At 51.6% G+C, this 25461-nt stretch overlaps 1 long non-coding RNA gene across 1 annotated transcript; it reads right to left on the reverse strand.

The window, feature by feature from the left end:
- Window positions 1-8398: 8398 nt before the first annotated feature.
- Window positions 8399-21384, reverse strand: LOC125134410 (uncharacterized). Its single transcript, XR_007136628.1, has 2 exons — window positions 20936-21384; window positions 8399-9254 (listed from the first exon to the last, which is right to left on the reverse strand). It is a non-coding gene; the product is annotated as an uncharacterized LOC125134410 (long non-coding RNA).
- Between the last annotated feature and the right edge of the window lie 4077 nt (window positions 21385-25461).

Genomic DNA, 25461 nt, shown 5'->3' on the forward strand with positions numbered 1-25461 from the left:
GCAGAGTTCATCAGCCTGTCTCAGGGATCTGAGCAGGTAATTCCAGGAGAACAAGGCAGGGAGTTTCAGGGCAGATGCTGAGAACTTGTGAGGCAGAGATGGTAGGGGCCACAGCGCCCAGGGAACCTCTGACCCCTAACTGCCAGAATGGCTCCTGGAGCCAGCAGACCTTCCTATGGGGTACCGAGCCTTGTCTGCCTAGATACACAAAAACTGCCTCATAAAAAGATAAAAAAGAAAAAAAAAAAGAAGTTCCCATCATGGCACAGTGGTTAATGAATCCAACTAGGAACCATGAGGTTTCGGGTTCGATCCCTGGCCTCGCTCAGTGGGTTGAGGATCTGGCATTGCCGTGAGCTGTGGTGTAGGTTGCAGACACGGCTTGGATCTGATATTGCTGTGGCTGTGGTGTAGGCCGGCAGCTGTAGCTCTGATTACACCCCTAGCCTGGGAACCTCCATATGCCACAGGTGTGGCCCTAAAAAAAAAAAAAAAAAAAAAAAAAACCTGCCCCAGGCAACTGCATCTATCAGCTACTGCTGCATAACAAACCATCCCAAACCCAGTGGCGAACATTACTTGGCATTTATTCTCAGGCTCCAAAATCTGCAGGCCAGCTGGGAAGCTCTGGTCTCTGTGGTCCCTCCAGGCAGAGGAGGGAGCAGCTACCTGGTATATGTTTTTTCATGCAGAAATGCGACGCTCTCAGAAGGACAAGTAGAAACCCCAGAACATCTGCTAAGGCCTAGGCTCCAAGCTGGCACTGCCCCACATCCTGCTGCCAGAGATGGTCACGGCAAGCCAATATCATCCCAACAACATGGGGATGCTCCTCCTGAGGGGTGGGGGGACTGCAGACCCATGCACTGCAAGGGGTGTGGAGATGGGAAGATTGGGGATAACAGAGCTGCCTATGGCCCCTCCCTACCAGGACTGTTGGGGATCCCTGTAGCCTTCCCCACATCAGAGTTCAAATCCAGATTCCCAGGCCCACCCAGGCTCAGATGAGGTGGGTCTGAGGAGGGGCCCAAACTCAGCCGTTTCTAACCGGTTGGGTTATGCTGACGCTACGGATCCTCCACCCCGCCCCCTACCCCCGACCCCAGCACGGCAAGTAGCATGACTCGGGGGGCTAAGCCTCAGATCCAGGGACAGTGGGCGACGGAAACACGACCGTTCTCTGAATAGCATCTAGGATCTCACCGTACAAATGGCAGGACAGCCTTCTAGCTGTCGGGGGAGAAGCCTATTTAGAGTCACCTGAGGAAAGGGCTTGGGTGACCGACACCCTGTCCCCTTGGCCTTGGGTGACTGAAAGCACACACCTTGGCCCACACCCCTCAACACTCTTCCCTGTCAGATGAAGACGACAGCTTCTAAAAACCCCAACGTGTGTGTGCTGACAGCCCATGAACAACCCCGGAAAGAAAAATAGCATTTGGGTCCTTAAATAAAGTCTAACCTGGTTTCCTCTGCGCTGAGGCTAGTCCGCTGGGTCACAGGGCACCGCGCACAGAGGCGTCGCACCTTCAGACCCGGCTCTTGGTGGGCAGCACCGGCGCCTGCCCTTCAGGTGCGCCTTTCGCACAAGCTCCGCCCACCCCACCTCGTTAAAGATGGCGGGCGGCTGAGTGCGGAGCCCCGCCCGGCCAGGTATTGGGGTCTGGAGCCCCAGCGGCTGCGGCGCGCCTGCGCTGAAGCGCCCGCTCCTCCCCCTCCCGCAAGTCAGATTCCCTCCAAACAGCCGGCACCCTGTCCTGCAGAGAGCCCATGCTCTAGAGCAAGCTGGTTCCTCGGTTCTCTAATAGAGAAGAAAGCTTTCCTCTGCTTCGGAACTGAATTCGGCCTTCTCCTACTGGCTGGAAAAACACCAGGCAGGGGGACCCTTGCTGGGGACAGGAAAGTGGGTAACTCCTCAGCTGAGCTGAAACATAATTGGGTGGTTGAATTATCTGTTCCCAGCACGCCTTCCCCGGAGAGAGGAAACCTTCGTAAGGGAGGGCCACCTGCACGTCCTCCAGGGTCCCCGCTTATGTCTGCTGGGTGAATAAATGGGCGGGGGCCAGGTTTCCATCTCCTGGGGAAAAGGGACCCCTGGGAGGCCATCCCGGAACAGACACTTAGGGGCCCCCACCTGCACAGGCCCTGCCTTGTGTGACCTCCTGCCTCTCCCGGTTTCACTTATATGGTCAGAGCCGAGGTATTCACAGCCACATATGAGAGGCACCAGGAGAGGTTTTTCTAAATCTCAATGCCCAGACCATTGTTCAAACTCTTCAATCAGAAGGCTTGGGGGTAGGATGAACCATAGGTGATTTTTTTAAGCTCCCATGAACCAGGACTCAGGACAGCAGAGTGTCAGAGGATGACCAGCTCTATACCACGAGACACCTGCTAGACAGATAAAGGGGCATCAGTGAGTCAGGGTTGGGGTCAACCATCACTGCCACGGGTTCAGCAGCCTTTTAGAGTCAACAAACAATCCAGAAAACAGAAAACAAGCTTAGCCGTCCTTACATCAGGCTGGGTCCCACACTGAGCTGCTGCATAGTCTTGAGTCACACAGCAGCCATGGGCCCTCAGAAGGACCTGTCCCCAGGCTGCGGGGTGGGGGTGGGGGGCAGTTGGCAGGGGGCCGGTTTGGGGGCCCCTTGGGACAGGCCCCGGCCATCACACAGGGTGGCAGGTCTCAAGTCGTGTGGGACAGAGAAGATCATACAGGAATCCTGCCCCGCCAGGGAACCCCCATCTGGGTCTGGGAGCTGGTTTTGGCAAGCAGGGGAATAGTCACACTTTCGTCTGCTCGCATAGATTTCTTTTTTTCTTTTTTTCTTTTTTCATTTTGGGCCACACCCTCGGCATATGGAAGTTCCCAGGCTAGGGGTCGAATTAGAGCTGTAGCTGCTGGCCTACACCACAGCCACAGCAACATGGGATCCTAGCCTCATCTGTGACCTACACCGCAGCCCACAGCAATGCCAGATCCTTAACCCACTGAGCGAGGCCAGGGATCAAACCCCCATCCTCATGGATACTAGTCGGGTTTGTTACCTGTGAGCCACAATGGGAACTCCTGCTTGTGTAGATTTTGATTGTTTTGAGAGAAAAAATGAATGTCATGGGGGCCTAAATTTTTTTCAGAGCTCACAACATTCAGAATAGGCCCCATGCCCCACTACACACCTGCCCCCGTCTGCCCACCCTCTGTGTTCCTATTTCTACTGCAGCCTCCCTCCCTTCCCTCTGCCGTCTCCTCCTCCAGCCCACCCTGCACCCCTCAACATCAGGCCCTGGGTGGAGGAGAGGAGACCAGTCAGCACTGGGGGTCGAGGCAGAAAGGGGAACCTCCCAACCCCTCTCCACTTCAGACCTGCTCAGATCTACATCTGCCCCAGGCTACATGTTACTTCATTTATTGTGCATCCTTGGACGAGAGGCTCCTTAAGCTGAACCTGTGGACTTTTTTTTTTTTAATTATAAAGTGAAATGTGTCTTGAGTGACCAAAAAAGTGAGGGGACCAGGGAACCATCTGCATTTCTGTCATAAGACGTGAGTTCCAGTCCACTGGGATCACCTAGGGTGAGACAGGACTTCCCCAACTCAGTAAACAAGTATCTACTCAGACATTCTAATAAGCAAAGTGTGGAGGCTTCAGAGTCTCTGCTTTAGGCTGGCCTGGGTCTGATGACCCTCAGGAACTTCTCAGCAGGACAGCTCTAGACAGAGCCATGTCCCCGCCCCGGGGGCATTCGTCCACCTATCTGACCCCCACCACCCAGACCACACCTGCCTGATCTCCTCTCGTAGGAGGAGAGAGGTCGCAGCAGCACCTGGGCCCCATGTGGGCCACAGACTGTGGGTGTCAGCCTCACATTGGGGCAGGTCCAGGCCAGCAGCCTCCCTGCCTCATGACCCACCTGCTCCAGGGAGCACCCCACCAGGGCACCAGACCCTGCCCTCTCCCAGAACCTTGGGAGCCGCTGCCCTCCCTCTGCCTCTGCCCCTGCCCCCACCATTTTGCAGACCTGCCCATCCTGTGATTGTCATGCCAGTTGGGACGCCCTCATGCCCGCCCTCAAAGGCGAAAAATCCTCCCACCCCACGCAGATGGGCCTTTAAAGATACAAGTGAATTTTACTGGACTTTGTCGGCAAACACAGTCCCCCAGAGAATTCCATGTTCCAGGGTGCTAACCTAAGTCTTCAGATCACAGCTCTGCTGCCAAATGTCAAGCTTTTCCCAGAACACCTCTGAAATGAGAGGAGTTCAGCACTGCACAGGAGATTTTTATGAATTTGGCTATTTTGAAATGGTAATGAGAAGGAGGCTTTGAGAAGTACAGCCCCGTAGAAATCTCCCTGCAGGAACCGGCTTGAGTTTGGTCTTTAAATCTTTTAAGAGATATTAAAATAACACATCCCATCCTTTCTGCCAGGAGAGGGAGGGCAGGCTGTGAGAACTCCTTGCTTGGGGGAGGAGACGTCCCTCTGGCTGTACAGCATCTAGTAGGTGCATCCCTGCCAGTGCTCTCGGCAGATTCCTGGCCAGGCTGGGGTGGGGACAGAGGCTCACCTGAGAGACTCATCCCCAGGTCCCCGATGGCTAATTACCAGGGGCCCGTCATGGCTTTCACGAACTGCTTTGACTTTCAATGAGTCCATCTTTCCTTTCGCAGCATCATGAGAGTGGGTAAGTGTGAACTCAGCTTTACTATTTTAAGGGGCACATCCATACAAGTCATATTTGTGTGATGCATTTGTGTCATTGCAAGGCATTGAAATGGAGACCAGGCCAACCACATTGGAACTGCTATTTCCCCGGTCTGCGCGTTAGAGGGATGAAGCAGGTTGTCAGAGGTCAACTACTTGCAGTGGCAGATGGGCCTGGGGCTTAAATCGGGGTCTTCTGCCTTGTTCCTCACCGCTTTTTTTTTTTTTTTCCTAATTATTGAAGTATAGTTGATTTACAATTCTGTGTTAGTTTCAAGTCAACAGCAAAGTGATTCTGTTATACATTTACGCACATGCTTTTTTAGATTCTTTCACCACTGCCTTTTGATCCGATTTCCCATCAGGAGCTGCCGAGAAGCTGTTTTCATTCCTCTGCTCGCAGCAATGCCACACATGCAGTAGAAAGAGCCTGCTTAATTCCAAAATTCTCCAAAGCAGATTCCCCCAGTGTTCCAGTTTCTCTAAGGTCCAGTGCCCATCCTGACCGTTTCTTACTAGACCAGCCTCCAGAGCACACCCCTGCCTCTGGTGGTCACCTATGAGAAGAGAAGGGAAGCCAGAACCTTCCCTCCCCAGAGCCTTCTCAGAAACAGCTCAGGTGTGTTCCAGCCAGGTGCACGGAGCCACAGACCACGCTGAGGGATGGGGCTTATTCCAGGGAGGGGCCCTTCCTCTGCTGAGAGAGCTGCGTGATCGACCTCTGGGGCTGATGTGTGGCCGAAGTCAGCAGGCCTGGCCCCCCAGGAAGGGAAGAAGGCCTCGGTGGGGAGGCAGACAGGAGCAGCACCAGGGCTTCTCCAGCCGTGTTCATGTGGGTGACTCACAGGTCACACAACAAAGTGACACCTGGGAACCCAAGCTGCCAGGTCTGACTGTTGCCCCCACAAGGCAGTCAGAGGGCCATGGCTTCAGGCTTACCCTGCGCTGGGCTGGCCGTCCTCCACCCACTGAGCGTAAAAAAGCCACCACTTTGCTCCTCCATCCAACCACACGAGGATTTCTCCTGCAGTGAAACATGCAGTCGTCCATCAACCCTGGGACCTACCCCACAGACAGAGCCTAAGAGGACGCCTGATTGAAGGAGGGCTGGAGCCAGCTTGGGTTAAGGTCCAGGTCAGGTGCCAAAGCCTGTTTTGAAAGACTTCTTTCCTCCATGTCCTATTTCACACCAACTTCCATGAAAGTTTTTAGAGATACGTGAACAGGAATAAAAGAATCTTCATTTCTCATCTGGTCAGCAAATCTTGCCCCACCCACACTTACCAGATTGAGAAACTGAGATTCATGTTCTGGCAGCTGACCTCGCCAACGGAAGACAGGCCTTCAAAGCCAAGGGCATTTACTCTCAACATGTGGCTTTAGGAGTTCCATCGTGGCTCAGTGGAAACAAATCTGACTAGTATTTATGAGGTTGCAGGTTTGATTCCTGGCCTCGCTCAGTGGGTTAAGGATCCGGTGTTGCCATGAGCTGTGGTGTAGGTCACAGATGGGGCTCAGATCTGGCATTGCTGTGGCTGTGGTGTAGGCCGGCAGCTGCAGCTCCGATTCAGCCCCTGGCCTGGGAACCTCCATATGCCATGGGTGCAGCCCTAAAAAAGACCAAAAACAAAAACAAAAAAAAGTGTGGCTTTAAATGATTACCCTGCAGTCACGTGGGACCCATCTAGCCCCAGTGGGTCCATTCATGGCATTGCAGTGGTGGTCCCGCCCTCTCTGCACCAATAGGGCATCTCCTTCAGCCACAACAGGAATTCCTAATACATGATTTAGAGAAGTCAGAAATTACCAGACAGTGGGCTAAGTTGCTGTAAGAAAGGTTTTGAGTAGAGGGATACAAGACCTGCCCTGGTGGGAAGAAGCTTTCTGCTTCTGCCTGTTTAGAACCATAGGGCAAGGGTGATAAAAAGCAGGCTAACCTCTGGTTGGTTTTATCCCTGTTTTAAAACTGGCTGCAGACCATGTACCTTTGTCTGCTCCTACCTTTCACAGGCCACCCCTCCATGGTGGCCGCTGAGTAGAGGGGCCCGAGTGAGTCACCCCACAGGGCAGGAAGGAGAACACAGGCACACTGGAGCCCCGACTCAGAGACCCCCTAGGAGGGCCGAGGAAGACTCCAGGGCAGCAAGTTTCTGGGTCAGAGCCACTGCAATCTGGCCATACTTGAGCTTTAATCTTAACGTGCAGTTGTCTATGGCCAGGCCGGGAGGTCACGGTGCTAAGTGACATGGGTAACAGGAAAGTGCTCTCCACTCGCCTCACGGGGGCCCAAAGAAACCTCAGTGAGGCATCCGTGAGGACCCTGCCCTAGAGTGGGGGCTGTGTCACAGGTGGTGGCAGGAGGGGCTCCCGGGGCCGAGGGAGCCGGTTGCACAAAGCAGGGAGTAGCCTGGAACACAGGGGACTGGAGTGAGGGTGAGAAGATCTGACAGACACAGGTGGAAAAGCGGAGGAAGAGCTTTGCACTGTCCTGGGGCTTGGGATGAAAATCTGGATTCTACCTGTGCCCCTCTGTCCTCCTGTCCACCCTTCAGACCTCATGCTGGGTACTCAGCACATCAGAGAGCGTTTTGTGGTGGAGGTAGTCAAAAGGTACAGACTCCCAGGTAGAAAATAAGTGAGTCCTAGGGATGGAGTGGACAGTGGGGTGACCCCAGGGAATAATTCCTATTGCTTGAAAGTTGCTACCTGTGCAGATCTTAAAAGTGCTCATCACAAGAAGAAAATGTGTAACTGTGTGATGATGAATACTAACTAGACTTACTGTGTGACCATTTTGCCAGAAGCACCAGGATCGAATCACTGTGTTGTACATGGGAAACCGGTATAGTGTCATATGTCAATTACAACTCCATTTCAAAAGTGAATTAACAGGGTTCAAGAAAACAGCATTTAACAGTTTTTATACTAAGTCAGCACCCCTGGAAGGGGGCATTTTGGACGCCTCACTCCGGCTGGATCTGCAGCCTGGACAAGGAGGGAGGGGACAGGGAGACCAGGCCTGGCGCAGGCAAGAAGAGGCCATCAAAGCTCACCTAGAAAAGAGAAGCTGGGGTCTCCAGGATCTGGTAGTTGGGGCATGAGGGGGGCCCTAGTCTGGCCCTGGTCTCCAGCACGAATGATGATGGCACATATACTGGGAGGGGACCATGACACAGAGGCCAGGGGGTGGGGCAGATTGGGGCAGGCTGAGGTGACATATCCCAGGAATATTCTGCTGGAATCATCCTGCAAAGAGTCTCAGGTGAATGTGAGGGGCTGTCCACGCTCCAGCAAAGGGGAAGGAGGGAGGGATTGTGCAGCGAGAGAACACGACAGAGGACAGACCCTGGGAAGCCCCAGCACTGAGGAGTGCTGCGGAGGCCACCTGCACCCAGAAAGACATCAGAGACAGAAAGACGTCAGAGAGACAAGGAAGGGCCGGCATGGATGCCAAGGGAGCAGAGAACTTCCTGGAGCAGGTGGCCCATAGCAGCACCGTCCAGACTAAAATGAAATGCCAGCCTCAGAGGTTCTGTTTAGCAGCCACCTTAAAAGAAAATCAAGGAGTTCCCTGGTGGCTCAATGGGTTAGGGATTTGGTGTTGTCACTGCCGTGGCATGGCTTTGATCCCTGGGCTAGGAACTTCCACATGCCACAGGTGCAACCAAAAAATGAAAAAAAAATCAAAACAGGTACAAATTATTTTAATAATAAATTGTGCTTAACCCCATGTAGACAAAATATTATGAATTCAAAATGTAATCAAATAGAAAATACTGAGAGATTTTACACTCTTCTTTTTAAAACAGATCGCAGAAACCCACCGTGTATCTTACCCTTCGGCCCATCTCCATTCAGACACTACATTTTCATCAGAAATGCTTGCTCTGAATGTAGATTTCAGAGCACACACAGATGAAAACACTAGCCACACAGACCCATGTAGCTGCAGCCATGCTGAAAAGGTTTTCAATGACCACTCAAATTTAAATTTTATATAATTCAAATTAAACAATCTATTTGCTTGGTGCACTGGTGCAGTTTCAGTAGTTGCTAACCATCTGCCCAGTTGCTGCCCTCCAGAACAGGGCAGTGGCCACCCATGGGGCCACGGAGCACATGACCCGGAGCAGGAGGGAAGCCCAGAGCTCAGCTCAGGTGCAGCCAGGGCTTCAGTGGCTGTTGGTGGCAGCACACTGCGGTGGAGGCAAAGGTTGAAGAAAAGGCAACAAAACCAACCTCTGGGACATTGACTCTGTAGGGACGGAGAGACACTGGGTGGAACCCACTGTGGGTCAGAATTTTTCTATAAGATGGAGCATTAGGAATGTTGACTCGGGGAAGGAACAGGCCTGGACGAGACTGCAGGAGAGGAAAATCAGGGGTGCGGTCTCTGAGGCTGCTTTTCTCCAAAATCCGTTTCAAGCTGCACGTGATCATCAAAGTCTCAACAATCAATTTTCCTGAAGGCCTCCTGTGTGCTGGCTGTACTTCCTGTGTTATCACACATAATCAACATGTAATTACGGCATCATCCATCTGCTCTGAGGAGGAAAGCAGAGACCGGATCAGTCACTGTTAAGTTGCAGTTGGAACTGACCTGTAACCATGGTGGGACGGAATCCCCGAGGCAGAGGCTGCCTCTGGGGTCGTGGGGCTGACAGGACAGGCGTCCCGTCACATCTGCACTCTCTGGGCTGTGGGTTTTGCTTGCTCGAGTGCATAACCGATGCACAGCAGCTTCTGACACAGACGCAGTGTCGCAACAGACAGGATGAGGGCGATGTTGAGAGGGACCCCCATCACAGAGCCTGCAGAAAATGCTGCCCATGACCACCTCTCCCAGGATGGGGGGAAGGGGTATGGCGAGGGTCCACCTGTGAAATCCCCTTATTTGTCCAAGGTGATCAAATCGTGTGCACAGTCCTGTGAGACACTGATTCCCCCCACCGATGGCTGAAAACCATAAGGAAACTGGTTTATCTGAACCAGCCCTGCAGAGAGACCACAGATGCAGAAAACATGTCTGGCCCACTTCAAAGACGCTGTGCATGTCTTAACCACCAAAGGAAAGAATTCCGAAAAGAAAGCCATAAATAAGCCTTTAGGGGGGAGACTTTCAGCATTTTGGACCACTCTGTTGAAAGGCAAACTTCTTCCTCCTTTTTTCTTTTGCTGATCTTGAGCCAATAAAGCTATTGACATAATTTTTTTTAAACTGAGTACTAAATACAAGTGGATTAAAAAAAAAAAGTTTATCCATCTGGGATCCTGGTGCATGAGAAAGAAGGCAGTGACCTCATCTGGTTTGCAGAATTCCACTGCTCGTCAGCTCCAGAGACTGGGGAGGGGCTGGACCACAGAGGCAGGTATCACAGGGAGATGCCCAGGTGAGGTGAGTCCAAGGTTCACTTCTTCTAGGGTCATTCCATGGAGAGGACTGGCGTGAGTCAGCATCATCTGTAGGGGTCCCCAAACACACCCCGCCTTACACAACACACTTGACTTGGGCCAAGCAAAGCTCTGAATGCGTCACAAATTTACATATTTAAATGTCTTTCATCTTCACAGCAGCCTTTAAACATGAGGATACAGAAGCCCAGAAAGGTTAAGTCACTTGCTCAGAGTCACACAGCTCAGAGGGGCAGAGCCTGAATCTGACCAGTGGCTTGGCTCTGACATCTCACTCTGACTCACCTGTTCTCTGGGCTGTTCCTGCATTTAAATCAGGGTGAGAAGAGAGCTGACGATGAAGGGAGATCCCTCAGACATTCAAGCTAAAATTCCAACCTGCTCACCTGACCGCCAGACGGATGCCATTTTAGGGGCCAAGACTCTCCTGAATAAGGGCTGGAAATTTCCCCAACTGATATTTACATAAAGTGCTTCTTGCTCTCATCCCCGGACAGGGGCCTTCCCACATGGTGGTGTGCACCGGTCATCAGTCCCCTTTACCCCAGTGTGAGAAATAATGCGGCTTCTTCATTTGTCGGGTTCCTGCGGAAGGTTCTTGCTGCTTAAGGAGCCAGGGAACCAGGATCATGATCAAGGGTGAGCTCAGCAGAGAGGGCAGCAAGGTGGAAACCAAGGCCTTTGGGGTGTCCGCTCCCTGTAACAAATGACTGGCCAGGTGCAGGCCGGCCCCTCAGTGCCAGTGCCCAGGGCAGGACGGGTATCAGTGAGGAGAATAAAAGAAACCAAACTCCAGCCTCAGAAAACCCAAGAACTTGCTCAAAAACTCCTCTCCCCAGAACAGTCAGCTTTCTGGATTCGAGATGGCAAATCCCAGGAAATGCCAGCACCAGAAAGCCTGGAAGTTCTAGAGCTATGCCTGACGTCAGAGGGAGCCAGCCTCCCAGCTCAGCCAACAGCAGGGTCCCTCATCCCTGAAAGGAGAGTCAGCCCCTGGTCCCATGAACGCTGGGCTTCAGGCTGGGGGCTTGTAACAGCCCAGGCCCCTCCTCTGCCGCCAGGTGGATGGGTGACAGCAGGGGCACCTCACTGGCTCTGCTGTTCCTGGTCTCTGTGACCTGCTCTGTGAGGGTGGCTGTGAATCCTCAGAACATTCAACAAACAGATGTGCAAATATAAATACCAAACCCACTGCAAAATATCCATTTGTATGTTAATTTATTCAGCCTTCAGTAAACATTTATGGAGAGCTCACTGCAAGCAGGCAATCTGGAAAAGATGTGTGGATTTGTAGCAACTTTGAATTATTTATAAGGCATCGCCTTCATTAACATGAATAACTGCATTGACCACATTGGGGCCTTTGGGCAGGTCACCCTTCTCTTTGCCCGGGTACCTAAAAAGCCCCCAGGGCCTTAGCTAGGTCTGGTGGTGAAGTACCAGCCCCTGCCCACATACACACATAGGGATGGAGTGGGCACAGGTAGTTATAAAAGTCCCAATAAGGGACCACAGATAGAGAGGGAGATCTAGGGGATGTTGGGAGACCACTGTAAGTTACTACCTGCTCAAGAGCGGGCATCAGAACAAGGCAGGCTTGCTCGACTACAGGAGGTGTGACGATTGCCTCAGGTCGTTGGTGGGGATGGGATGAGGCCTACATTCAGATTCAGACCAAGGGCAGGAGTTTGAGGATTGCCCTTCAGCTGAAAGAGGAAGAGGCCATGCTTTTTGACACCCACTCTCCTTGGATGATAAAACTATAGCCCACTGGATCCTGGATCCTCCGGGCAGAAACTTCCTTGACTGCCTGCTTGCATCTCTCAGTAGCGTCCTATCCTAATAAATCTATTTCTTGCCTATCACTTTGTCTCTCGCTGAATTCCTTCTGTGCGGAGGCATGAAGAACCTGAACTTCAGTGAGTCCAGACACTGGGTGAGTGATTCTAATTCAAAACTGTGGGTTCAAGTCCCAATCAGGGTTTAGGCCAGGTTCGAGTCCTGGCACGTGGGTTCAAGTCCCAGTCTGTGTTCTGGCGAGGTTCAGGACGTTAGTGCTGTCAGTTTCACCCCAACATGAGTGGATGGAGGTGGGGGCTAGAGATGGGGGACCCAGCAAGCAGGGCGAGGGCTGTATTTACTATCACTCTTCCAGTCTGGCCTTGAGTCCCTCTGCCTGGGTACCTGGCATCGACAGTGGGGGCACCATTTGCAGGACACGTGCAGGGCTCCTGGGTGAGGCCACAGGCCATCCCACTAGGGGTACACATGGTGGCCTCGTTCATATGCTGCCAGTGCCTTCTGCTTCTGAAGTTCAAAGTGTACAGCCTCAGAGTATCAGCTTATCTCTGAACAGATGGCGGTGTGAGATCTGAAATTACCAGGAAGACCACCTGTGAGGTAACTAGTCACTTTCCAAAAAGGCCCACTGCCACCAAGTAACATCTTTAAGCTGCAAGCTTTCTTTAAGTGTGGTTCAATTTAGGACCAGACTCTCCGATTTGTAAAGCTGGAAGAAGCCTTGAAAGCCAAACGTTTTACTTTACAGTAAGAAAAATGGGGCCCAAAGAGACAGGGTGACCAGCCCAGGGGCCCAGCTGCTTGGCAAGCAGGACAGGGACTCATACCATCAAGTGTGCACCCCTCCCAAAGCACATCCAGCCTCCTACAGCAATGCTGTGCCCCTGCCATTGCACACCCCACTTCCTAGAGCAACGCTGTGACCCCCCCATTGCATACCCCTCTCCTAGAGCAATGCTTACAAACTACATCCATAAATTGGTAAGTGTGTGCACGTGGGTATATTCTTTGCCAAATCACCTTCCCCACTTGTGTCACTTGATACAGAAGCGCAGAGAAGTGGGGAGGCCAGCTGAGAGCTGGAGTCTAGTCCCAGTTCCACAGGTAACCAACTGTGTGACCACAGGCAAGTGGCCCAACCCCTCTGGACTTCTTTTCCCTCATGTATAAACTGACTGAAGTTCAAAGCCTTTCCCATCTCCACTAGCCATAACCGAAGGGGAAAAGCCTTGCAGAGTCAGCCACATGTCATGAGCAAACAGAATTAAGGAAGGGTCTGGGCTGAAAACTGCTGACAGTTTGGTCTGAATCAAGGGGTGCAGAGCTTGAGTAAAAGAACAGCCCATTCATGCGGAGAACCCCACCCCCAACCCCCTGAGGTGTTTGGTGGGCAAGGAGGGGAGCCACCAGGGAGGGGGACTAGACAGTTGGAGGAGGTGGGGGGGTGGGGGTGCCCACCACAGAGCCCCCAGACCCCTGGCTGCTGCACCATGATCAGCTATCAGCCCCTCTGCAGCACCCCGACCCCAGTCAAGGTGAGGAGACCTGGTTGTTGCACTTTGCACCTGAGCCTTGATTCTGAGATGTGAGAAAGGAGAGCAGAGGATCCCCAGCACCCAGGGGCCCAGCTCTGCTTCCTGGCAAACCCCACCTGGCTGAGAAAGCTACTGAATGGGCCAGACAGCCCCTCACTGGGCCCTCACACTAACCCAGGGGGCAGATATTACTCCCACTTCTAAAAACTTCATTTCTTTTGGCTGTGTGGTATTCCGACGTTCCCAGGCCAGGAATGGAAGCTGTGCCACAGCAGTAACGATGCCAGATCCTTAACCTGCTGAGCCACGAGGGACCTCCAACCCCCATTTTATACATGAGAAAATGGGGTCTCTGCAAAGTGACCTGGAGGTCCTGCTCATAATCCACAGCCCCTCCCAGACCAGCATGTGTCACCTCCCGGATGGGTGCCGTGTCACATGCAGAGGGGTCAGGGGACCGAGACAAGGCATTTGGAGCCGGTCTGTACACTGCGCATAATGAGAGAGGCGAAAGTGTACAGGGGCTGACAGCATCACGGGAGAGCCTCATCTGAGACGCTCAGAAATATCAGAGGTGCCTCCACTGCACTGACTGAGGCTCCGAGGAGGCCCAGACCAGGGAGAAGGATGCTGGTGAGTCCGTGGCCTCACCTGTTACCTCACTCTCAATCCTGACGCCACTTGCTGGGCAGAAATGGTACGCTGAATCCCAAGGCAGTAATAAATGCTGCCCGAAGACAAAGCCCAGATGTTTTTATTACTCAGGGCAATATTATGGTTTCCACTGTAACGTTTGCCCTCTGCTTATAAAAACAGGGCAGGGAAAGGGGGCGGGCAGGACTTTCAGGCTTTTTCCCCAGCTACTATTGTGGCTTTTCATTATCAGCGGTGGACTTGAAATTCCACCAGCACAGGTGGTAACTCTGATCTTTTCCAGCAAAAGAGTTAAGCAAATAAAGAGGAAACCACCTCAATAAAAGCAGAATTCTCAAAAGTTAAGAACCAAAATATTTAGAAAGGCAACCCCTTAAACAAGTGGAAATTCCCCATCAAGAGAAGAAAAGTCTCAGCCCAGATAAGCCATAATTTGAGGATTAGCAGGGACCAGGGAGGGAGTTTGTATTGACGAATGAGGCTGTTCCAAAGCAGGGCCATGGGTCATACCCGCGTAGGGGCTCTGGAGCTTCCTGCCTCCTCACACCTTGGCCACACACTCACTACATCCAGAGTCGAGGCTTCCCAGTGTGGTTAAAGCTGTGCAGGTAAGAAGCTTAAGTCCAGGCCTGTCCTCGCAGGTCACGTTAGGAGAAAACCAAGGAAGGAGGCTTTTCATCAGGGGCCTGGGTCAGGATGGGATGCACGGAACAGCAGGGACATCGCACGCTGTCTGGCCTGTGTCAGCTGTTTACAGAGAAGGAGGGAAACCTGGAGAGGAGAGTGATCAGCCTGAGATCACTGTGGCACCAGGTGACAGAACTGGGACCAGGGCTCAGACCTCTGCACCCCTGGTCAACAGGGCTGGGGAGTCTCCAGCCACGACAGAAAAGCCAAGTGCAGGCAGAGGCTTTTCCTGCTCCAACCCTTGTAGGCTTTGGGTTCAAGCCTGCTACTTACTTGCTCTAATAGAATGGGCAGCTCACTCAATCTCTCTGGTGCTTTAGTTACAGCACCTGTAGCTTAAGGGCAGTGATAATAGTATCTAGTTAGTCTTCCTGGTGGGTAAGAGGATTACCAGAGATCATGAAGGGGAAAGCTCTCTGTCCTCAGGCAGGCACCTTACAGATGCTGATATTCACCCATGGACATAGAAACGGCATAAAGCATCCTCCTTACCCACATCCGGATGCGCCTAAGACGCAGAGTCCAGGTAAGTTACTGCATGCGTTGACGCCAGACAAAGCCTTGAAGGACTGGCCACCCCTGGCTCTTCACCATCAACTCTGCCCCACGCCTGCTGGGGCTTCATGAGCCAGGACCTTCGAAGAACCCCGGGACGTGGGCTTCTGGGAGGCAGGTGGAAGTTTCAGCTACAAACACCCGGGCTTTCACCGTGTCTTGTTGTCCTCACCTGTCTGGGCAGAGGAGGAATTCAGTGCACCCCCCTCCACGGGTGGGGGGGGCCTCTCAGCCTCTGAACTGGCTCACTGGGTCCTAGGATTCTCTGAAGGAGACCAGATTTTGTCCTGAATGGGACCCTGAAGATCACTGAGCTCAACCTGTCATCACAGAGATGAGGAAACCGGTGCTATGAAGAGTGATGATTTACTGGATATTCACAAGCCTTCGGTCCTGGGGGTTTTGCCTTTGGCACTGAGCATGAAAAAAGAGTGAGCATGAAATCCTAATTTATGAATTCTTTCCAGGACACAGATGGGAGGAACATGCCAGAGTGTGTTTACCAAGCACTGCTGCCCAGGGCAACATGCGTGTCTCTGCACTCACAGAGCTTTGGGGGAAGTTAGCCCTTTCATCGGCACGCAGGCTTGTCCAGCGCTCATCCTCAGGCACAATCCTTCTTTGATTTTTCCAAAGGCCAGATGGCAGGATGTGGCTGCAGAGATGGAAATGCATTTCTTGCTCAAAGACAAAGCCCTCTCCCTGGACCCCATGGTGAGTCTTGGGTGGTGAAGGTTCACACCCCAAAGTGCCAGCCAAGGCCTGGCACCCCTGTCTTGGGCATAATTTCTGACCTTGAGCTGCAGAGGGCAGAGTCCCCTGGAGATTTCAGATTCTTGGAGACTGGAATCGATATTGGGAGATCCACTCCCCCGAGAGACATCTAAACACCAAGCTGTGCGTGGAGGGCATAGCACGAAGACCCTTCTCAGGGCAGGCAGGGGGATGGAGGCACTGCATGGCTTGGGAGACTGACAGAGCCCATAGCCAGCCTTCCTTGGAGTGTTTCAGGAGGTTGTGAGCAGCTGGAACAGCCACAGTCAATGGGAAAACACAGAGGCCGGACCCTCCGCATACCTGGCTTTCTCCTCTGTTGCAGGCAACATTGTCATCTGTGCCTGGAAATGACCACTTTCCACCTTGCTGCCAGTGTCAGATTACTTCTGCCTCACATATGGGGTACATTTCCTTGTGCCCACAGAAACAAGTTGAGAGATCTGAGACCATAAAGGGAAATGAAACTGACTTAGAATCAACAGACAAGTACTACCCACCCCCCGTATGTCAGGCCTTGTGCCGGGTACTGTGTTCTCGAGGCTGGCACGAGGGAATGTAGTCCTTAGCAAGGTCTGTGCATCTCCATAACTCAGAGTTCTTGTGGGTAAAGTGTTGTCACTGGAAACCAGCCCCTCACACCCTGGTGTGAAAAGATAAGTGATGGTGACTATGGAGCCCTTGGTTCCTACAACCGTTGAGGTGCAGCCTGACCCCAGAGAAGGCCACACATAGGGGCCGCACTCCCAGGTCCTCATGCCACCTCCTGCCCGGGCACTGCACCTGGGGGAATCAGTGGCAGCGAGGACCTGCAGGTCCCCAAGGGATTCAGCATCCACACAGGACAGGTCGGCTCTGCACCTGCCGTTCTGATGCCTCAGGGGGTGGGCAGAGGGAATCTGGGGATGTACCTGGCTATCTGAGCAGCAGCCTGGGGGTAGCAGGCTGACGTTTCCTGAGCTGTAGGTTAGCGTGAAGGGGATGCCGTGGCTCTCAACCCATGGTCCCATCATGGTCAGTGGCCCATCCCCATCATTTAATCTCCCAACATCAGAGCTGCCATGAATTAGGCGCAATTATCTACCTGAGAAGCTCACAGGGAAGTTGCAGAGCCTCCTTGTCATTTATCTAGACAAGGAAATGTTCCAGCACAACAGATGGTCCCTAAGGGGTCAACTCAAGTCAATTCAACTTCACCCTGGGCTACCACATGCAAAGTGCTGAGCCGCGACCTGCACGCGCTGGAAAGTCACAACGTGCGCCTGAGGCATGCTCCACAGGGCACGATGTAGCACAGACCTGGCGGGAGTCAGAAAGAAGATGCCGAAGGATCTGGGAAAGGTCCGAGAGAAAGGCCCCTTCGTGTCGACTCCAGAGGACAAGAGCAACTCTGTTTCCATTGTATTTTCCATCCATCAAGTCGGCCACAATTTCCATCCATCAATTCCGAGCACACAGCGTGTGCCACTCAAGAAGATGCGACCACAGAGGGAGAGCTGTGGGGCGCTGGGTGCTGGGCACCCACTTCGGGGATGATCACCTGAACAAAGGCCTCACTGATGCTCTGACCCTGGGTCCCCCACTAGGTCCAAAATTCCCTTTAATGTCCTTGCGAGCCCAGATTTCAAGGCCCTGTGGCCATCACTGCTCCTAGAAATTCCATCTTGGAGGTTCAGGAGTGAGAGCCTAAACTCATCTGGCTTCCCCAGCACAGCCTGGTCCTGGGAGCCCCATGCTGGTAGAACCACTAGTTGTGGTTTCAAACATTTGTACAAACCGGCATCTTCTCTTCTTGGATTTCTAGGTTCTATTCTCAGACACATGCCCGGCCTATGAAGTTGTGCAAAACTCAGAAAGTAAATCCCTCTGTAAGAAGCTGATTTATGATGGGACAGTTGTAGGCCCGCATGCGCTGTCATTATACCCAGCTCTACTTTTCCCCAAGTTCATCATTTATCTCTCTGTCTGCCCATCTGCCTGCCTTGTCCACCCCAACACAGACATGCGCACACTCACGCACACACACTTATGCGCACACGCACTCGGCCCTCAGCCCCTTGGCTTCACACCCCTGTGGCCGGCTGGGTCAGGCCCCATCGGACCTGTGTTGCCATGTCTGGTCCCACTCATGGGCCACACCCAGGCCTGGGACCCAGCTGGGAAGCCTTGGTCAAATGTCAGCCTGGAGAGTGACCCCCGCTGAGAGTCTTCAGACAGATGTGGTCCAGGAGTGGGTGGCGTGTCTATGCTGGCCTGAGTCGCAGCCTTTCTGGAACGCCTTGCAGGTGAGCACTGTGCTGTTTTCACATGGCAGGCAAGGACGGGTATCCTGTAGGCATCCAGACACCTGCCAAGAGCCCAAGGAAGCATGACCCAAGGGCTGGTGGCGGGTCAGAGAGAGGGGTCTCCCCTCACTTGTCTGACGCTCTCTCCATGCAGCCCTGTGGCCTGTCTTAAATGAGGGGGTAAAGAGTCACCCCAGGGGAGTTTCCTGCAGCCCCTTCTTCTCTGTGGCCTAAGAACACCCTTGCACGGCCTTCAGAGGTGTCCCTAACCACACCCTGGTCCTCCCCAGGGCGACCAGCGCTGACCCTCCATTTCTCGTGCAAGAAGCAAAAGCAGGAACATTTGCCTTCAGAGTTTAAACAGCCTGCGTTCTGGCCCCAGATCAGAAACTTGGAATGACTGGGCTCTCAATCCAATCCCGCTCACTAGATTTGTTGAAGACGGCCTGGCTTTCCCTCCCCACTGTCAGCCAGGATGGAGGCGCTGGCGCACGGTTCCCCCAGAACATGTGTTGGTTCAGACACTGTCCCAGCCTGCAGCCTTAGACGGCAACGTCAGCGATGAGGAACGGAGTCAATTCTGTGTTCCGGGTTCCCTACCAATTTCCTGATGTCCAACAAATGTTATGAACAATTAATCATCTGCTCCCAGCAGGAAGCTGCTCCCCAGGAATACTCCCACTGTGTGGACGCAGGCCAGCCGCAGGCACATCAGACCGCAAGGGCAAGTCAAGGGCCCCCAGGGCATGGCCCTGGGCACAAGCAGAGCCCAAATCCTGGGCGGCTCTTTCGAATCACCCAGGAGCTGGCTTCCTCCTCACACACTGAAACCTATGAAAAATACAGGCTGGTCCATCTGAAAATCATAGCATCTCATGGCTGGAGAAGCCCAGGAAGCCAGCTATTTTACCCTTCTTTCTGACACTGATACATAAGGTGAGTATGCAGTTCCCCATAATAGGATCCTTCTAACCTGCAACTCAGCTCACACAGAGACAGCCCTTCGATGTCCTGGCCCTGCCATGTGGGGACAGCCCAGTGGCCCTTCCCATATCCATCAGCCATTCAACTCTCTTAGCCTGCACTCTCCATTTCTCTGGCAGGTTTGGGGGGCCACGTGGTCCTGGCTGTTCTTCCAGAGTGCCCCCATCAGCTGCACCCCTTGGAAGAGAGAGATGCCCCTCGCAGGACCCAGCCGTGCTCCGCGGGTGGTCCCGCTAAGCCAGAACAAGGCGACCCACCTCTGCTGAACACACTTTTATTAACACAACCGCGGCTCGTATTCTTGGCAGGCACAACATACCAGGGCGGAATACTAACTTTATTCTCAACCAACTGGGAGCCTGCTTTACCCCCGTTCCCACTAACTCCCACTGCCCCACCCTGGGCTTCTGCAATTTGTTTGCTGGACCCCAGAGCTGGGCCTTTTGTTTGCTGGGGCTTTCCATTTACAAGTAGACAGAGAAACCACAAATCAAACTTAGGGCACACCCAGCCGTGCCCTTTTAAAGTTGCCTTGGAACATTCAACCCAAAAAATCCAGCAGGAGAACAAGAACGGCCAAGTTGAAATGAAGCCCAGCCCACATTTCATCTAGACAATCACTGCCCTATCGGTTTTACTCAATTACGAATTCAAGCCTCTTGGGGAACCGGCATGGAGCACAGTGGGGGTGGGGGGGTTGGGGGTAGGGAGGGGGCTAGGGCAGGTGGGGGCTGCAGAGCCAAGCAGGTCAGTGACCTCCACCCAGCAGTCCCCCTTCAGGGAAGGTGCCCCTGGACCCCACCACCAGTAACACTCATGCCTCCACTGGAACCACCACCAATAACCACACCCCCACTGGGGACCCCAACAACAACCATGCCCCCCCGGGTCCTCACCAACAGCCATGCCCCCACTACCAACAGCCAGGCCTCCACTGGGGTCCCCACCACCAATAACCACACTCCCACTGGGGTCCCCATCAGGAGCTTCCTTCTTGTTTTCCTTGATTCTCGGTCTCAAACTGCACGGGTGGGAAGAGAGGAAGGAAAGAGGAAGAGGCAGAACTCCGGCCCCTGTGCCTGGTGGGGACACAGTGTCCACTGACCTCCCGCTGGGGGAGGTAAGAAATCCCCCCCTGCCGGCTCCCCTGAGCCTGCACGGAGGAGGGGGCTGCCCCAGGGCTTCAAAGCCCCTGGTCAGGGTCAACATCCCTGGACACAGAGTCCCACAGTGACTACAGCAGCCGCCACAACCCAAGGTCCCTCCCCTGAGGGGTGGGCCGGGCTTGGGGCTACCCGGGGCCTATAAACCGATCACTGAAGATGGTCCTCCCCCAGACTGTCTTCTCTCCTCCCGGCTCATAAATCACGTTTAATTACCAGCCCACACGTCCTCCTCTGGACTCCGCTTTTTCTTAAAAGGAGAACCAGGCGCAGTTAGAAGCACAGTTTGAGCTTTTCCCCAACGTTTCCCTGACTTTGTTCTTGGGATTCCTCTGATGTGGGGGCTGTGCTGGCCAGAGGCACATGCTGCACTTACCCAGCTGGCGGAGGGCAGCGCTGTCAGAGCAGCGCCGTCACACAGCAGGCCTTTCCACCGCGTGTTTCAGATTTTACTGCAGTTTCCTTTGGAAACGCTCAAAGCAACGACATCTGTTTCCTTTCATTGGGATTTTTGTGTTCTTCCAGCCAAAAAAGGAGAGGATAGAGTTCATTAATTCAGCATAGAAATGATCACAATGTCCACATAAATTGTGTTGGGTTTGGTGCTTTCACACATTGAAGCCTCCCCTTCCCCTCCCATCCTGCCTTCTTAGTTAAGACTCAAAGGTGACAAGAAAACTGTAAAGCTCCAGGCGACACTCCCCAGGTCCTGCAATAAAGACCTTGCCTGCCATAAAGGACTTGTCGCAGGCGTTCCAAGAGGATGGTGACATCCCAAGACCCCCAGCCAGCACAAGGACACAGGTGCATGTGCACAGAAGGAGCTCCTGGAAGGCACCTGCTCCCCCCGACAGCCAGCCCCCCTGCCGCCATCCCCCCACCCCCCACCACCACCCGCTTGCTTTTCCTTGAAGACAATACCCGGAGGTGTGCGTTTCCCAGGCTCCTTTGCATGATGGGAGCAGCCATGTGACACAGATCTGGCCACGTGGAGGTCGTCTGCCTAGTCTCTGCCCCTCCTGCCTCTGCATCATCCTGGGAGGAGCCCCAGTGCCCTGTAACCACCATGGAGGAAAGGCCCCAGGCCCAGGAACTGTCACCTCTACATCACGGAGTTGCAGTGATGACCCAGTTGCCTCCTTGAGACTTCCTGTTACAGGGAAAGGTAGTGAACTCCTGCTTTTTAAGCAACTGTTCATCATTTTTGTCACTCTCAAAGGCATCCCTAACTGACACAGTGCTCAGAAAACCTCTCCATGAGCTATTCAAATATCACCCAGGTCCTTGGCAGCGCCCACACCTTCGTGTGTTCACGCCTGAGTTTAGCCACACAACTGTTGTGCCAGTTCAGGAAGGACAGTCTGACTCCCTGGGCTCGTGGGACAATGGCCGTGTTGCATTTCCGCTCAGGGCGCAGCACTGATCACAGGGCATCCGAGAGCCACAGTTTGGGGCAGTGGGCTCACTCCTGTCAATCCCGTGGCAGGATCACTAACTGCACAACTTGCTCTGACAATTCAAGGAGAAGTGCTGCCAAAGCTGTTCACGCAGGTGGACTTCCTACAGAAATTGGCAAATGTGGAGCCCAAATATCCACACAGCACCTGTGGGGTCATTCAGTGCCCGTGGAGAAAAAGTCTGTTTCCACTGGATTCCCAAGGACACAAGGGGGTACTGGCGTGCCTGCCTGCCAACCTGAAGGCAGGGAGCATGTGGTGGGGCCATCAAATATGGCAACCTCTAATGGACTTTATTACAGACCTGTCAGGGAAACCCACCACATGGCAGAGACTGGCTGGATGTTTTAAGACAGAGCTGCACCCCAGAAAGCCAAGGTGGTCTGCACGCTTGTTGTGAAGCAGTTATACAAAACCGTAATCACTCAGGACAAGGGCTTGGGTGGCCTTGGGAGGACATAGTCCCATGTCCAGGGCTGACTGGACCCTCAGCCCTGTGCCTCCTCATGCCTGGGTACTGAGGACAATGGATTACACCCCTGGAGACTGCCATGCCTGCAGCCCATCTCTAGGTCAGTAAACCTCAGCACAGATGCAGGATCAAGATGGCAGAGTAGGGGGACGCTGAGATCACCTCCTCAAACTGCAGTACACATAGAACAACTCATGATGAAATCGACTGGGATGACTAGCAGGATAGCTCTTTCACAACCAAGGCTGTAAAGGAAGACCCACATGGTGTCTGGCTGGAAGGAGGAGCAGCAACTTAGTGGGGACCTGTACCCCTAGCGGGGGAAGGGACACCACAGGCTTGGGGATCCTCCCCAGGCAGTGAGGGGTTCAAAACACATATCAGGGACCCAGGCCTGGGGCCCGAGATCTGGAAGACAAGCCCTTTGAGATGGCCTGCAAACCAGTGGGGCTCACCCAAGGGCTGTGAGAAACCAGGACTCTACTCTTGAAAAGCATGCACAGAATTGCTTGTCCCAGCACAGAGGCAGCACACTGATAACAACTCAATTCTCTGGCTGGCTTGCCAGAGCCGCCCCATGCTCCCTGGCTTCAGACTATACTACAAAACTACAGTTGTTAAAACAGTGCGGTACGGGCACAAAAGCAGGCACACAGATTGATGGAACAGAAGGGCAATATCTGCTACCCATTTTTATAAATAAAGTTTTATTGGAACATGGCCATGCCTGCTCATTTACGTATTACCTATGGTTGCTTTTTACTACAAGTGTTGAGTAGTTACGACAGAGACCATATGTCCTGTAACATCTAAAATATTTACCATTTACTATCTAGCCCTTTGCAGGCAAACTTTTCCAACAACCTCTGGTCAAAAGAGGTTATAGTGTCTGTGGTAACAACTCCAGAATCTCAGTGGATTCACACATTTATTTCTCACTCCCGCAAAGCCAGCTGTGGATCTGGACAAGCTCAAGGCATGCCATTCTCCACAAAGTAACACAAAGTGGGCTGTCTCAATCCTGCGGCTCTGCCATCACAGGGCAAATCTTCCTGGATCCCTGAAGCACAGTGTTCTCACCCCCACTCTCCCACAACTCCACCCTGATGGTTTCAATGGAACCAGGAAGTGTAACCATCTGGATGGCTGGAAGGAGACAGAAGCCAGATATTACAATATCTACCAAACGGACTTTATTACATCTTAGTAATTTCTTTCCATTCCTATTAAATAGTTTTATTTGGTCGTTAAAATTTCAACATGTATTGATATATTTCTATGGGCTTTCTCATAGGAAATGCAATGCAATAAATTATACTCATAAACTTTCTGTGAGGGACTTGTTCATGTATTGCTGCAATAAAGTCTATTTACTGAAAGTTTATTTTCTTATAAGTTAAATTTTCTGTATTAATTTTTATTTTGCAGTTATATTCATATGTGAGATGAAGCTGCTGTTTTCCCTTTTTGTACTATCTTTATCATATTTTATGTTAGGGAAGGTCTAAATTCTAGTGCTAATTAGAATCACTTGGAGAGTTTTTGCAAAATACTGATGTCCCGGTAGTTTGGATAGTTAGGCAAAATGAGAAGACAAAGGAATATGTTCCAAACAAAAGAACAAGACAAAACTTCAGAAAAAGAACTAAACAAAAGAGAGATAAGTGACCTTCCAGATAAGGAGTTAAAAGTAATGGTGATAAAGATAGTCACTGAGAATCAGAAGAATGGAGGAACCCACTGAGAACTTCAATAAAGAGACAGAGAACATTAAAAAGAATTAGAGATAAAGAATGCAATAGCTGAAATGAAAAATACACTAAAAGTAACCAAGAACAGATTAGATGATGCAGAAGAACATATCAGTGATCTGGAAGACAGGCTAGTGGAAATCACCCAATCAGAATAGCAAAAAAAAAAAAAAAAAGAAGAAGAAGATTGTTTAAGAGACAGCATCAAGCTTACTAACCCTGGCATTATAGGGGTCCCAGAATGAGAAGAGAAGTGAAAAGATAAATTCTTTCTACTTGGAAAAATAACAGCTAAAACCATTCCTAACCTAGTGAAGGAAACAGACATTCAGGTCCAAACAAATGAATCCAAAGAGATCCATACCAGGATACATTACAATTAAAATGTCAAAAATTGAAAAGAAACCCTAAAAAGCAGTAAGAGAAAAACACTAGTTACAAATAGGAGAGACACCCCCCCAAAACTATCTGCTGACTTTTCAGCAGAAATTTTGCAGACCAGGAGGGAGTGACATGACATATTCTAGCGCTGAAAGGAAAAAACTTACAACCAAGAATACTCTGTCCAGCAAGGTTGTCATTCAGAGGTAAAGAAGAAATAGTTTCCCAGACAAGCAAAAACTAAAGGGGGTTCATTACCACTAAATCAACCTTACAAGAAATGTTAACAGAACTTCTTTAAACAAAAAAGATCATAACTCAAAATAGGGAAATTATGGAGAAAAAAAATCTGACCAGTAAAGACAAAAATATAATAAAGCTAGTATGAAAGTTAAAAGACAAAACTAGTAAAATCTTACACATCTACAATAATTCATGGATACACAAAATTTAAATATGTCAAAGGTGACATCAAACACATAAAATGTGGTTGAGGAAGAGTAAAAATGTAGTGCTTTCAGAACACACTCAAACTTAAGCAATCATCAACATCAAATGGACACACTATATACCCAGGTTGCTATATAAGAATCTCATGGTAACCACAAACCAAAAACTAGTAATAGATACACAAAAAATAAAGAGAACAGAATGGAATATAACACTACAGACAGTCATCAAATCACAAGGGAGGAGAGCAAAAGAAGAAATGGACAGCTAAGAATAACAAAAATAATCAGAAAATAACAAAATGGCAATAAGTACATACCTATCAATAATAACTTAAAATGTAAATGGACTAAACGCTCCAATAAAAATATATAGGGTGACTGAACTGGAT

This window comes from Phacochoerus africanus, chromosome 8 (genome assembly GCF_016906955.1).
Source record: "Phacochoerus africanus isolate WHEZ1 chromosome 8, ROS_Pafr_v1, whole genome shotgun sequence".
In the NCBI taxonomy this organism is placed as follows: domain Eukaryota; kingdom Metazoa; phylum Chordata; class Mammalia; order Artiodactyla; family Suidae; genus Phacochoerus; species Phacochoerus africanus.